Source organism: Desmodus rotundus, chromosome 2, assembly GCF_022682495.2.
Source record: "Desmodus rotundus isolate HL8 chromosome 2, HLdesRot8A.1, whole genome shotgun sequence".
Taxonomy (NCBI): Eukaryota; Metazoa; Chordata; class Mammalia; order Chiroptera; family Phyllostomidae; genus Desmodus; species Desmodus rotundus.
The window spans coordinates 170426176-170442110 of record NC_071388.1 but is presented as its reverse complement, the minus strand read 5'-3'; the positions used below and the strand labels follow the sequence as shown (position 1 = coordinate 170442110).

Below are 15935 nucleotides of genomic sequence, written 5' to 3'. Positions count from 1 at the left end.
GACCAGGCATTAGGTAAAGTGCCAGGTGCAGTGGGAGCATATATCATAAATTCTGTGTATTCAATGCCTTCTTTGTGTCAGAAATTACGCTATGCTAAACATTTATGTTACGCTATCATATTTAACGTTACCCAATTTCAGGTCTGAAGTAGCTGAAAACCTAGTGGGAAAAGCACACAGAAATGATATGAACGAACTATCATGGATATACAGAAAATGGAAATGTGAATTCTGAGTTAAGGAATGTGGGGTATTTTCATGTATGAATTACAGTGAAGTAGCAAAAGCAGATGAATTTTAAAATACAGACGTGAGGCGAGGACACCTCAGGACAGCATGCATGATAAAGGACACCGAGGTTAACAAAAAAAGGAAATAAATTCCATATTAAAGCAATGATAGACAGTTGTAACAAGAAAGAAAAAAATCTGAGAACAATGGGAGAGGAGTGAATTTCATTCCATCCGCTATGTAACGAAAGGGTGGGCCGTGTGTGACAAGACCTTTTTAAGAGAAGTATGAAAAGGCATCTCTGGGAGCACTTTCTAAAATGGACTTGGATAGTGAGAAACTGCAGGTATCTATAGAAATAGTTTGGGATCAAGTAAAGAAAGTCAAAATTAGAGCAGAGGCAGTGTCAAAGAAAAGATCAGAAGCAAAAACATTTAGGATCTGGCGAATGACGTGATAGGGGGTATTGAGGGAAATTTAAAATGTGAGATTGTTGAGCTTCAATGACTAGGAGAACAAATAATATTCTTTTATTTAACAATTATTTAATGAGTCCCTAATAATTGCTGATTAAGGTGATAGGCACTGACAGCCACACACAACAAGGCTGCGAGAGTCACCACCCTGTGGACTGAAAAAAGCAGGCCGCAGACCAATCAACAGACCTCTTCACCTGACAGCCAAGACCGCTTCCAACACCAGGTTCGAATCGTTTACAAGAAGCCTGCTTATTTCCATGAAGCTAAACAACCTCAGTAAAATACTTTCGCATCAAACACAAAGTATATATGTATAATGGAATAGAATAATTAACATTAACTAAAAAGTCATAGAGTGAATCTGATTAAGTGATCCATATTTGTAAATTACCACTTAGGAAAAATTGATTTGTTTTCATTATTTCTGGTAGACAAAGATATTAATCATACAGTGTAACCTTTATCTGACCTGGAACAACCTGGAAGAAAAGGAAGTCTAGGCCAAACAGGAAATTATAAGTGTTAAATATTAACTATGCAATTAACAGTGTTCTGAGTGTCTTTTATACATTAACTTATCTCAAGTCTCACGAACCCATTTTAAGTACTACTCTTCCCAATTAAAAATGAGGAAATAGGATTCAAAAAGTAACTTGCTCAAGGTCTCACTGCTAGAAAGTAGTGAAGACAGTGTGACGCTCAACTGAAAACATTACTTTTTCTCAAACAGAACAACTGATGGCATCCCATGATGTGACATCAGCCATTACAGAGGATTCCAGAACACTAGATGGACTTGTACGTAATTCTTTTCCAAAGCTGTACAGAGGCATATTTATTACAGAACCAAGTACATTGCTTTTTTCCACCCCAAATGCAAATACAAGTGTCCCTGAAGAAGCTATATAATGATCCAATTTCTGAAGTCCTCAACCTGAAAACAAATCACACATGAAAGAATAAAATAAGTTCTCACGCTCCTCAGACAGACAGTTCGTAACTGGGAGAATAGGCAGCCACCGAAACAGGCTTTAAACATGCTTATCAATATATGACAGTGCTATATAGCCTTGGAACCACAAAACTCGTACAACACCTGTTCAGTCAATCAACCCTTGACAACCTGCCTCAGCAAACTCACTTCTGTAAGGCAGCCGATCAGTGATAAACACTCCCGAGCATCAGACAATGGGAATGGACTCACTCCAATAATGGTGTCTCTGGGTGCTAACCAAATAGCAAGTCTCACCTAAGAAGCCAGCTTCCTCTGCTGGTGTCATCCCCCCGCCACCTCTGAAAGTACCCCAATGCCAGAACTCAACGCTTTCCCAAAACCCCGTGTAAGGTCAGTCTGCAGCTCTGTGGACGGAAACTGTGCCTCTCCAGCATCGCTCTATCAAGGAAGCAATAATTCAGCGTGTTAGTTTTTGTTTCAGAGAGCAAATGGTGGTCTCATCCTTTGACAAAAACCAGGCAGGTTCAGGCCCTAGCATATATTAAACACTTTATTTTTTACATTAATAATTTTGATAACATTCTTCTAAGACTAGTACTGCATCCTTCACACCAATAGTGGGTATGAAATAATTAGGAATACCATTTTCTTTGTGGATCATTTTCATTTTGAATGCTTTGAAAGCAACATTACTTCATAAACAAAATAAGAGAATCAAAATACATATTTAAATAAAAATTATGATGCACCAAATATAAGTAACTGTAAATACCGAATAAAAAGTAGAGGTGCGGTTTAAAGTTTCTAACATTCCTTGAGAACTGAAGAATAAATATATACAGGCTTTGAAGGATTTTTTCAATGATTTTACCTCCAAGGACGTAAAGTACAGCATAGGGCATGCAGTCAGTGATACTCTAATAACTATGTGTGGTGCCAGGGGGCCACTAGACTTATCAGGGGAATTGCTTCGTGAGCTATACCAATGTCTAACCACTATGCACACGCCTGAACCTAATATAACATTGAAGGTAAAAATCTGAAATAGTTCATTTCATACCTCTAACTCACACCTTACACGAAAACAAATTCCATATAAATTAAACACAAATGAACTGAAACAACACTACAGAATTAAATGCAGAGGCTTTATTTTTTTAATTACATCCAATTAGGAGAGGAACTTTTAAACCAGAACATAAATGTAATGATTAATAATTTTTGCTACATTAAAATATAAAAATTTTTTCTACAAAAGACTTGAAAAAACAATGTTAAAGGACATCCAGTCACTGGAAAAGGAATCTACAAAACATATGCACTATAAAGATTACTATTTAGAAAATGTAAAGAACTAAAAAATCAATAAGGAAAATAAAAACTTCCCCAGAGAAAAACAGACAATGCATAAAAAATGACAACTCACAGAAAAGGAAAGTGGAAGAGGAAATACAGGAAATAATGTTGGACGCTGGGGAAGGAAAAATCATTTTACATCCTACTCTCAGATAGTGTTTCTGGCTGGACTAGTAATCAAAATGACAAAAGGCAGATTAACAAGAGAAAATCATATTTTAATATGTGCACACAGGGAATTCACATAAGTAGGAAAATTCCAAAGACAGAGGTAGAATGAGGTACATATGTCATCTGGAAGGGGAAGTAGGGGTCTAGGACTTCAAAGGGAAGCACGGCAATTTACAAGATGTTGGCTGGGCCATCCTGAAACAATGGAACGCAGGGAAGACTCATCAAATGGGCGATGCTAGGTTCCTCCCTATCACACACTAGTTCATATTAAACCATAGTTGTCTCTGATGGTAGTTCCCTTCCTAGAGCAGGTCATCTACCTAATATCATTTAGGAAGTTAGAGGAAGGTCAAGGGTTTCTCCTGAGCCTTTTGTTTCTTAAAAGTAATCAGCTTAAAATAATCCATACGTCAAAAGGCATATGAAGTCTGTTCAGAAAAAAATCAAGCCATTGTTACTATAATGAGAACAGTTTCAGTGATGCCGATGTGACCTGGCAGCCAAGGAGAGTGGACTGGAATGCTCACGCATGAATAATGACAACTTCACTGTACTAGTCAGTGGGGGCCGTAGACACATTGAGTGAGCATGTGTACTGTGTGGCCCTCATATTTAAAATGACTGAACAAGTAGAGCAAGGAATCTGCATCAGATTTTGTGTTAAGCTTGAACATTCCTCCAGATGATTCAGAGGCCACAGCTATGGGCACCTGGTGACTGGCAGCTTCACCACAACAACGTGCATGCTTATGCATCACGTCTTGTACAGAGTTTTTTGGTAAAACATCAAATCACCCAGGTGACTCAGGCCCCCTACAGCCCAGATATGGCACCCTGCAACTTCTGGGTTTTCCCAAAACTAAAATCACCTTTGAGAGGGAAGAGATTTCAGACTGTCAATGAGATTCAGGAAAATACGACAGGGCAGCTGATGGTGATTGGGAGAACTGTTGAGGTCCCAAGGTGCCTACTTTAAAGGGGACTGAGATGTCATTGTCCTATGTCCAATGTTTCTTGTATCTTGTATCTTCTTCAATAAATGTCTCTTACTTTTCAGAGTACATGGCTGGATACATTCTGGGCAAACTCTGCTCCCCCTCAACCCTTATCTATAACCAGAGAAATGCAAATTCTACAGCCACTTTTGATAGCAATTTGTACAGAGCTGGAAACACTGAAAACGTAGACACCATATAGCTCAGCAATACCATTTCTCTGTATGAGAAATTCTTATACACGTCAAAAGGGAGACACACCTACTGGACTGATCACTGCACACTGCATAACAACAAAACACTGGACAAACCCTAACTGCCCATCAGTTTGGCTTATTTATACAATGGAATGTTATGATGAGATGTCAGTGTATCAGCATGGGAGGTCCCCCAAGCATGTCACTGAATGAAAAAACCCAATTCCAAAAGGGTATTATAACATGTACATACACCTATTATAGTTTTTTTTAAACAGAAAGATTGACACCAATTTCAGGACAGTAATTAATTCTGGGTAATGAGGGAAAAGGAAGAGAGGAGAGTTTGATTCTATCTTTAATCTTTATTTCTTAAAAAGAGGGACAGAAATATGAAGCAAATAGAGAAAAAAGCTAATATTTGATTAATTTCAGTGATGAGTATTTGGGGTCTATTATACCAACTACATTTCTATATGTTTAGAATCTTCCATAATTAGGATGAAAAAATTTTAAATGAAAACATAATAAAAATGGGAAATTTTATTCCTACAGTAAATATGTGAGTAATATAAAAATATAAACCAAAATCTTAATTTCTATTCCCTGCCTTAAATTCTACCACCTAGCCTTCCATTTAGAGACACTCAGAAAAAAGAAATTCTCCTTATTCCTTCCCAGCCACTCTCTTTTTTGTAGATTCTAAACCTACCTGGTTAACAAGCAGGTAATTAAGCCACAGTTCAGTCCCTAAATAAATGAAAGTTTGTCTCTCCTTCCCTCCGTGTTACAGCACTCTGAAACCCTAGTGGGCACACTATGCTATGTTGTCTTACACTTACATACGTTTATGCTCTCTCTGCCTACAATCGCTGGGTATCCTGAGAGCAAAAAGCTTGCTCTTCAAAGTTCCTTCAAAAAGTCAGAGACTGTATATTAAATGTTCAACTGCACTTGCTATACTGAATTTAAGTGTATACATGCCCATCTCTATTTGACCATTTGAATAATTATCCACCTGAGAATTTCAGTATACCATACTTAACTTTAATTACTAACTTTATAGACTAAGAACTTACCACCTCTAAAGTAAGTTTTTCTAATTCCTTCTCTTATGACAAAGCCTGCGAGGAAAGCGTAAACTACTTTAGGTTAAGAACTCATGACAGAGGTCAAATCTTAATTCAGCCATCAATTTAGACACAGCTGCCTTATTAGCCTTTGCCACACATGTCAATTAATTCCACCTAACCAATCAGGAAGCAAACATCTGGCCATCGACCCAACCACTCAGGAAGCGGTTGCTGTGATCCCAATACAATCCAGGTCGAGGCGGCCTTCCCGACGTTTGCCAGGCTCCAAAAGTATAAAGCAAAAATCTATTTGACAGGCTGAAGCCTTTGTTTTCAGTTACTTATTATTCAAAGTGCACTAAAAATAATTCCTAAACGACTTGCTCTGATTTATTTTTGTCCTACCAACTTTTGAAACCTTCGTGTTTATTTTGTTTTTGCTTTAATTTGGACAGAACCTATATTGTGATGAGAAATTTTTACTAACAGCTCATGAATTCAATTTGGACATTATAATTCATGACTTTCTCCTGCTTCCTATATAGAGAAATAAAAATGACAAAAAATTTCTGAACATTTTTGTCTTAATGTGTAGTTTATAATTCTATTCCATTCTTTCATCCCATCTTTTAAAGAAAACTTAAATTGTTGTTTTGCTTGTGAATATTGTTAACATTAGAAAATTTTAAACTGGTTAGACGCAGCAGCCATACCAATTTGAAAATTCAAGCAGCCTGGAATTTTACAGAACCCAATCTTCTAAATCTAATCAATATGTTAATCAATCAGCTGTCTCCATTAGGCTGTGAATGCCCTTCTCTGCTGAGAAGTAGTAACCGTAATACTAGAGAGAAATAATTTACTACTCCTCTGAGGTGTGTTTTCAAAAATAAGTAAGACTTCATCTGCTTTGGAGCAGAATTCTCTCCTAAAATGAGTGTTTCAAGACACACCATTTTAATGAACTGATAATTCTCACCAGCACAACGCCAAGCCTAGCAAAGAGGAAGAAGGAGAGCTGCAAAACATTCTTGTTTTTCCCTAAAGAAACGCTCTTTTCAATACAAAGTTTTCTAAAAGGACCAGAGCCAGTATTCATTGGCTTACATGTATGCTGAGAATATTCGAGCTCATGTTAAGATTTTCTGGACAAAAAAAAAAGATTAATAAAAACTACTGTTTCAATTCAGCCTTTGTTAGAGCCAATTTGTCTTCTCAGCAAAACAAAAGGAATCAATATAATAGTGAAAACCTGGAGCTCACAACACACCACTCCGATTTTTGGCTTTCAAATAGAGTTCGCCTGCTTGCTTGCTTTAGCTAATGTTCCAAAGACAATGTTGTTTCTAGGCTGTTTTAAAAGAAAAGCAGTAATTTTATTCCAGAAGATGCTTTAATATATCATATTACATAAACGTTTATGTACTTTTAGAATCAATTTACAGGAAATACAATAAAACAATAAAAACAAGTCCAGCCTCATTTACTAGAAAGTTGTAAAACTGGAGTGTTACCTTTTCTGTCTACCTATGCCACCTTTACTAACCTAGTATCAGAATTTAAATAAAGACAACATTCCTACCTCTAAAATATTTAATATACTAAATAGTATCTCTAATGGTAACAATAGTTCATAAGTACCTGTTAAGTTATTTTCACATACATCAACTCTAAATCTTGGCAGTTTTGCAAGGTGAGTCCCAATCTATCTATCTCAGAGGAAGTTTAATAAGCATGCTCAAGCACACACCTAAGAAGAGACTAGATTTTGAAGTCCAGTTGCCCAAAGCCCATGCTCTAGCCACCAAACCACACAGCCCTACAATGACCCTTCCCTGGTGAAGACATTGACCACTAAAGAGCCCGTGTGACGGCACAGAAGCCGAAACCAGGGGTCTGCCCTGACCAACCATACCTGGGCCCTCCTCCCTTCACAACCTGTCCCACAGCCCCCTCGGCCCACCCCCTCCAGGCAGCCACATTGGCCTTCGTACATGTCTCTAATGTACCCAGGCCTTCCCTCTGCAACATCACAGTCATGAACTACTTTTCAGCCAGGCACCAGGTTTTTAAGTGTCAAGAAAATAGTTTGACTGCCCTCGTTTATGCTGCTTTTTATGGCAAAGAGAACTTTTTATTTGATAATTACTGAGGACCAATTAATTAAATGTACTTGTTTACAATGTAGTTTTAGAAATTTGTTTTTAAAAGTCAGAGGCCCTGGAGCGGTACTTTGAGGGGGAAAAATTCCTCTGTGGAACCCTAAACTTCTAAATCCGTACTGTAAAGTGATAGGAAAGATGGAGGTGAGAAAAGGAGGGGAGCGGGCGTGAGAGGCATGAGATTATCATCCTGGACCAAAAGGTGACAAAACTAAGTGCTAATGAGGAGCAAAAAATAAAGGTAGGTGTGGAAAGAAACAAAAATGCAGAAAAGGAAGGAAAATGACCCTAAAAAGTGCTCCAGGTTTAAGAATTATACATTGGTATACTAATATCAATATCACGGCTGACAGTTCTCAATCTTGAAGCATCATATAGCATTATTCAAGTCATCATCTTCCAATTCATTTTAACACATCATCATTTGTCCCAAACTCATAAATCTAAGAACAGTTTTTAATTTGCATGAATTTTGAAGTACTTATTATATGTCCAGCACTGTGATAAACATGAGGATTAAGCATATAAATAACACAAGATACTTAGTTCCTTAGATATGTCTCTTAACATACACAATCATAGCATGTTATGAACCAACATGGTTTTATTGAGCACTTACTGAGTGTTAGGCACCCTGGAATGTGAAATGGGTGAATGAATACATCTGGGCTCAGAAGGAATTCAGACACTCGTGAGAGACAAAATAAACACGAGAAACAATTACACACTAACTTAAAAGAACTATTATCAAGGATCGAATCATCAAGTAGAGATGGTAAGATCTAGTAAGAGAAAAATACCTGTGGACCGGAAAAGCTCCATGGTGAAAGTAGAGCTGCGCCGGTTTCTGGTGGAGTTAGGGATAGACAGAGGTACGGCAGTTCCAGTCGGGAGAGAAAAGTATCTACACATTTAAAATTTGCTTGGAATTAGGACTTAGTTTAGAAACTAAACTATTAAGCAAGTTAAGACTTTCGGGTTGAACAGAAATCCAACCAGAATTTGCTGAGGCAAAAGTAGAAATTTATCAACTCGTGAAACACAACCATCCCACTGGGTCTCGGGAATGGCTGGAGCCAGGAGCTCCACCTCCGTGCCCTGGCTTCACCCTTTCTGCTCAAAGGCTGCACACTTCCCACGAGGTGGGGAGTGAGGCTGATGACAGTGCTCATGTTTCATCTACCACTTCCATGACCAAATACGGGTGCATGCAGGTGGCAGAAACAAAGACAGGGAAAAGAGGCACCAGATAAGTAAATGCATACACATCCACCATAAAAGTTACACGTAAAGAGATGACCAATGCACAATGACCCAGGATTGGTAGGAAGTGACAAAAACAACAAAATAAATGGAAAGCCTGTCAGAACCTCCCATTACATAGAGCAACATAGCTAAAATGCTACCTTTATACAAAAGTCAGTCTTTCCACAACCTGGAGGACACATTAATTTGCACAAACATCAATAAAATGTTATTTGCACAAACACAAGCCAATAGAAGTAAAACCTTAAAAATCTGCCACAAAAATCTATAAAATTCATTTATTCGTTCATGACTTGAAGTTCTATATATACCTTTTCCTCATTTTTACATAGCTCATTAAAAAGTTGTAAATAATTGTTTTACCTTTTCAAAGACATTACTTGCTCACTGAACGTTACTCGGATTTTCAGAGAGGCATGCGGAAGCTCGCAGGGATGAACAGTCAAGACGAATACAACTACGTGTCAATTGGTTCTGCAGTACAGTTTGTGTGCACAGGAAGACAGTGACAGAGATAAAGCAAACGTAACAAATTTTAACACTACTGCATCTTGGTATAAGATACATGAATATTCCTTATACTACTTCAATTTTTGGTATATTTCAAAAGACTCATTATAAAAGGTTGGAGACTGGCAGAAGACTTCAAATTTCAACGACAATATGAAAGCTTAAAAAAAGGAAGGAAAATGCGATAAGGGTATGGTTTGAGTTAGAGGAAGGAAAAAATGGGGAGACCTAATAGATCAGTGTAACAGTCCAAACTGATGGAGTGGGGGACAGGATAAAGAAACTGTGAAAATAAAACAGAAGGAATGAACACTAAAAGGCTGTGACGGATATTTAAAAAAGCTGAGCGAGTGACAGGTGAGTGTGGGAAACTGGGAAGACAGAATGAATGATGACTGCAGGTTCTCCTGGTCAGACGATTAGAGAAAGGATGGAAACAGGTAAGTCCAAAGTGGGAGCAGATTTGTTGAGTTAAGACAATGCCTTTCATTAAATAGATTTACATATTGCCTCTCCACGTAAATACAGTTCGCATTGTGCATGGTGGCGTATGTGGCTTAATATCCTCCTTAGTCGTTGGAAGCCTAAAAGACAACATCCCACATAAGTACCCTGAGAGGTGAGCACACTGGGGCCAGAGCCCGAGGGAGAACAGCCAGTCAGCCCATATGTTCCCCCTGTTAAGCCACCTGTTCCAGTGTCTCAGCTCCTCTAGCCTGGAAGATTTACAGAACTTCAGACATTTAAAAAAGTACAAAACCTACATGGCAGGGCGCTTTAAAGGGAAAGCGCAAATTTTGACTGTATTCCCAAGAGTACGTCAATTGTATATAGCTCAAAGTGAAGGGGACACCCTCCCTCTTGCTTTGGTCATTTTTGGGTAAATGCCCTCTTGCTCTAAATACATCTCTAGATTAACCTTAATGGAGAAAAACTTCATAACTACCTAAGATTTCTATCCCTTTTCATAAACGTTCTGATTTAACAGAAAACCAGGCAAATGCTACGTGCCATTACAGTTTTTGGAAGTCTCAATTCAGATGGTGCAACCACAATCATTAACAAAATACATTTTTAAATCACTCACCCCCATGTGGTGGTGTGTGAAGTGAAATCTGGGGCTGCTGAAGGGAAAGGAGGAGAAGACAGGTTGTTTCTGGGGAAACGGCCAGCAGGCTGGCACAGGTGGTGGGGGAGGAGGTTACAGGGGACATCAAGACACAACTGGCCTGTGTCGTCTTCGTGTTGAGGACCGAGAAGAACACAGTTTGGTCACGGTGGTGGTGTCACACAGTTTTAATGGCACATGAAAGAGTTTATGCTGCATGTGGATGGAAAGACAAAAGGTACCAACTGCTAGCTTATGGTAGATCTGAGGTGATAGAAATCAAGGCATGTGTTTGAATACTGAATTCAGTTGCTTTATTTAAGAAAGGGGGGTCTTCAAGAAATGTGAGTATGTAGAAGATACATATTTTTTTCTTTGCTAACAATATAGAATGATGAGCCATAAAAGGAAGAAATATAAGGAATTCTAGAGAATAATTAAGCTAAAGGTAAAGAGCATATATTGTTTTCATGAAAGAAATGGAGAAAAATGGATTTAGATCAAAAATAAGAAAAATTATATCCTTCTGCTTTTCCACATGCATCACTTTCAGTACACTTACTTCCAGGAAAAAGGCCAAATTACTTTCCTCCAAAACCATGTTTCCACAGTGTCCATATACCCCCCTGATACAAAGCATTTATCACACTCTGTTATCATCTATGTCCACGCTGGGTGTTCTCTGCCATCCATGATGATGAAGTGCCTGGCAAATAGTACCCAATGAGCTTTGTTTAAAAAAAAAAAAGAGTGAAATCAGTCACTGCAGGATTCTCATATGTTATCTTCAGCTCCATATATGGACCAACATATGTTGTGTTGAATTTGAATACATAACAGTTCCTCTTTCCTGCCTACAACAGGCATCGTTCTTGGTCCAAAACCTATATTCTTTGGCCACTTTACTCCAAAAGTCCTACAGCCTTTTCCCTACATAATACCCTTTTCAAATACATACTCTCTAGAGAAGCCAGCTCAAGTTTAGAATGAAAGAAGATATTCAGTTGAACAAATACTTATCTATATAGAGCCATTCATTTTTCATTCAGTAACTATTTATATTGTAATTCATCCCTAAGCAAAACATTGTGCCTGGCCTCATCTGGCTTCCTATCTAGAGAAGACAAATATGGAAATATGGAACAAGTACCTACCTACAGAACAATCACAGACCTTGAGCAAGTAAAAGGTGCTTATGAGAGAATATAATAGGAAAATCTAGCACAGGTCGGAAAGTCAAAGACTACCTGCATAAAAGAGGTGGCATTTAAGCTAATATCTGAGGTTGGAATGCATTTAACCATGTGAATGGGGTGTGTGTGCGCACGTGTGTGTTTTGGATCAAGGAAGTATTACAAGCAGAGAAGTCTGTGTAAAGGCCCTTAGGTATAAAGCTTGTCACACTCAAGGTAAGAGAAATGGTACACAGTGATGAAAAAGGAGAGAAGTTGGAGCTGAGACTGGGGTGGCAAATCATGCAAAGCCTTACAGGTCATCTTAAAACCTTCAGCCCTGGCTGGTGTGGCTCAGTGGATTGAGTGCCAGCCGCTGTCAAACCACAGGGTCCCCAGTTTGAATCCCAATCAGGGTACATGCCTGGGTTGTGAGCCAGGTCTCCAGGAGAGGGCGCACGAGAGGCAACCACACATTGACGTTTCTTTCCCTCTCTTTCTCCCTCCCTTCCCCTCACTCTAAAAATAAATAAATAAAAAGTTTAAAAAAAAAAAGACCTTTACTTTGTTCTCAATGTCATGGGAAGCCTGATCAGATTTGTACTTAAAAATGAAACAATCACTCTAGGGACAGGTGGATAATCCCCATAGTTGCTCTGGGGAGTTCGGATTTCCGAATTAATATTGGTGACCTGACGAGTGATGTGAGCTACCTTCAGCAGGGGCACTGAAGATGGAGAAAAATAACAGGTGAGTCATACTTATGAGATAGACTGGCTGCGGTGTGACGACTGAACAGATGGAGGGGAAGGCAGAGGAAGTGGCAAGGACAGCACCCTCGAATCTCCTTTCTTGGCCAGTGGGGCACTTTATTGGTTTTTAATAACAATAAGGAAGATTTTTTTATAGTGGAAGGGAGGTGGGAAATCAAGACTCAAGTGTTAGACATTTTAAACTGAGATACCTGTGATAAAGTCATCATAAAGATGTCAAGATAACTGGTAGATATATTCAGGAGCAAGCTCTGGGGAGTCTTAACATATAGATGGTATTTAAAGCCACCAGAGTGGATGACATCACCTCGTGAGAGGGGAGTGAGAAGAGTCAGAGAATGTTAAAAGAAACATGAAAACAAACCGTCTTTTTTTTTTACTTTTAAGTTTTATAATATAAAGATATTTTAATAACCCAAATATTATAGTAATAACCTATATATTATACTATCGAACATTTCATGATTGTAATATTAAATTTTAAATACCATTATTGTAAAGCATGTTATTGAAGATTTATAGGCTTGATACTGCATTATTGATAAGGAATATTAACAGGAAAGAGAGGGCAGTGAATTTAGTCGCCGTATTTTCACCTACCTTTGTCATACCTATCTCGACGTTGCTGGATCCATGATGGGCCCCACATACTGTCACTGCACAGAGTCCCAGTCTGTGAGCCAGTCCTTATATACAGGACTTATATACAATGGGCACACTGAGAGTTGGATTTGTCAAGGATGCCTAAATGTTTTCTACCTCCGGGTCTGTGCCCCATGCTGTTCTCTGAAGCTACAGCTTTCCAAGTCTCAACACATGCTATTATTTATCTTTGGAACATCAGAGTGTATTGGAATACAAATTTCTCCATTGGGATTTTCAAATGAAAGAAAAAATTCTGCAAGATAAATCTAGGTCTCAAAAGAAAGAAATGCTTCACTCTGTTATTTGCTCTTCCAATGTAATCAGTTATTAGTGAAACCAGAGGAGGTATAGATCAAAAAGGTGAGGAAAATATGGGTTTCTCTGAGTTCAGAGGTGATATTATTAATTCCGAAAGCCTGGAACAGCACTGGTGATGAAAATAACAAGTTCAAAGGCAGATTTAAGTTGCTGCAGTCTGAAATTACTATTTTGACCCCAAAACTGTTTAAAGACCAAAGATTAAGACTCGTTTCAGCAGGTGTGGGATGGCTTAGGTTTTTATACATGCCTTCTTTGGAAATGAATAACAACCAAGGCAGGCCCTTATCTGCTAACATGGACTGAGCTTTATGGTCAGGCCTGGGGGAACTGGATGACTCACAAAGTCATGGGAGCCCTCATTAAGGTTATTAACAATCTCAGTAACCCTATCCTTCAGTGGAATAGCAAGGAGCCAAGATGCAGAGTTTCTGGGTCGACTGCCAAAAATTTCTGAACAGAGGGTTTTTTCAGGTATAAGGTATCCCTCCAGTTTGTTCTATAATGAAACCTGGATATAACCCAATTCAGAGTCATGTGATTTATCAAAAGATATTGATTGTGCTCTCAGGGCCATTCTACAAACAGAATGAAAAAGCCAACGGATGGAAGAATTGGCCAAGGTGCCTACTATGCAATCAGTTCTTTTAAGGGTTGCCTTCTGGCAGGGTGGTTATGTTACTGCCACACTTACTAATTTTACCCATTACACATACACAATAACAGAAACACTTCACATGTTAAAACACAAAAACATTTTTTGAGTTTGAATACTTCTAGTCTTATTGAGTTCACTTACAAAAGCCTAATTAACCACAGCAGATTTTATTAACTGTTTGGGCTGGGGTAGGGGTGGGGGTGGGGTGGGGGTCAAGGATTCCTTTGAAACTGTTACAGATGCTCTGAACACTAGATAATTGCAGGTTGTATAACTAATTTCAGGTGCTCATGAAGCCCCTACACCCCTTCCATTGGCTTCCTAGAATCTCTGTGTATACGGTATAAGGGAGGACGAGTCCCTTACACATACAGGAGGGGAAATAGATTTCCCACTTGTGAGTACTTTCCTCCCCCGTGAACTTCCTTGAACCCCTCTGACACTTGTCAGAGCAAGTGACCCTAACTCTCTCTTCTTAAGAACCTCCAAAGTCTTCACCTCCTACATTTATTAGTAAGCTTCAATGACTCACAAGAATATTTCCTTATTAGAAATACTATGATACAGAAGTAATTTTTAAAAATACCTTCTTTTAACTCTTCTGACAGGCAAACTTGAATCAGTAAGTACGGAAGGCTTCAATTATGAAAAAGCTCATTCATAATAGTTAAATTTGCTATGAAGAAAGTCATCAAAGTATTCTTAACTAACAGTTTCATCGGACTTTGAAAAGGCCAGGTGGTACCACGTTGCTTTCGTGATGCGGGTATGTCACACACTCTTCAAACAGCACCAGAGCACAGCTCTTAGGAAAAGGTCATCTCTACCTCATTCTATTCCAAGAAGAGTCTGTGATTCCAAAACAGCTTATTACATTCTGTGTTGTGAAAACTTTTGTTTTTTAATTATGACATACTTTAGTTTATGACATTGCTCATTATAAATAGCATTAGATTCGATTAGTTTAATACATTATAAAATATTTTTATTACATATGATTATGAACGAGAAAACTCAGATTAATATAAAGAAACACTGAAATCTTGGGGAAATATTAAATAATAGCTTTTCTGCAAAAAGTCCAGCTAATAGTACAACTATATTATAAACTAGACTTTGGGGAGTACTTATTTTATGAAGGTAAGTTATTTGCCTTTACATGCAAATACTGAAAAAAAATCTGGAATACACCCATTATTTAAATATAAGTAGATTCTACACAAACTGAATTATCATAATCCAAGTTTCATGACACACTCTTATTGACCCATGCTCGGTTCATTTTACTTAGTAAAATAGTTAAACAAATCCTACTATACTCATTATTTCTGGTGACATTTTACCCTTATACAAAAGTGTGGCCTCCCTCTGTTTGATTTTTACAGTAAACAGACTGACAGCTTAATTTCTGTCCTTTCCAAAAATATGGGGGAGCAGGCAAGAGTGGCATCGGTATCAAAATACAGTCACAAAACCCAGGACTTTGGAGCTGCTACTTAACTCCTGTTTACAGTGAACCCAACAAGACAAAAACAAATCATCCACCCTCCCATCCTGTTTCTGTGTCACGTTCCTTGTACAAAAGAAGGCAAAGGAGTAAGTCGGTAGGAATAAAACCAGGGACACTGGTTTTATTTTGTTTTAGGAAGGCCAAAGGACATGGACTTCAATAACATCCCTGGAGCACTTAGCCCAGAGATCAGCCAGGGGCTCGCAGCATAAGCCCCAGGTTGAGGCCGGACATTTCTCCCAGCTTCTCCCAGTCACCTAAAGCCCAGCTGGCATTTACATGCGCAGACACAAACTGCTATTGGCTTAGTTATCGAAAGGCTCTAAATTTCAGCAAAATTGACAAATGCATTA

General features: G+C 38.4%; 1 protein-coding gene across 1 annotated transcript in view; it reads right to left on the bottom strand.

Moving 5' to 3' along the window:
* The window catches only part of FAM171B (family with sequence similarity 171 member B), a 62416-nt gene that overhangs the window by 39545 nt on the left and 6936 nt on the right, over positions 1-15935 (bottom strand). The window lies entirely within an intron of this gene.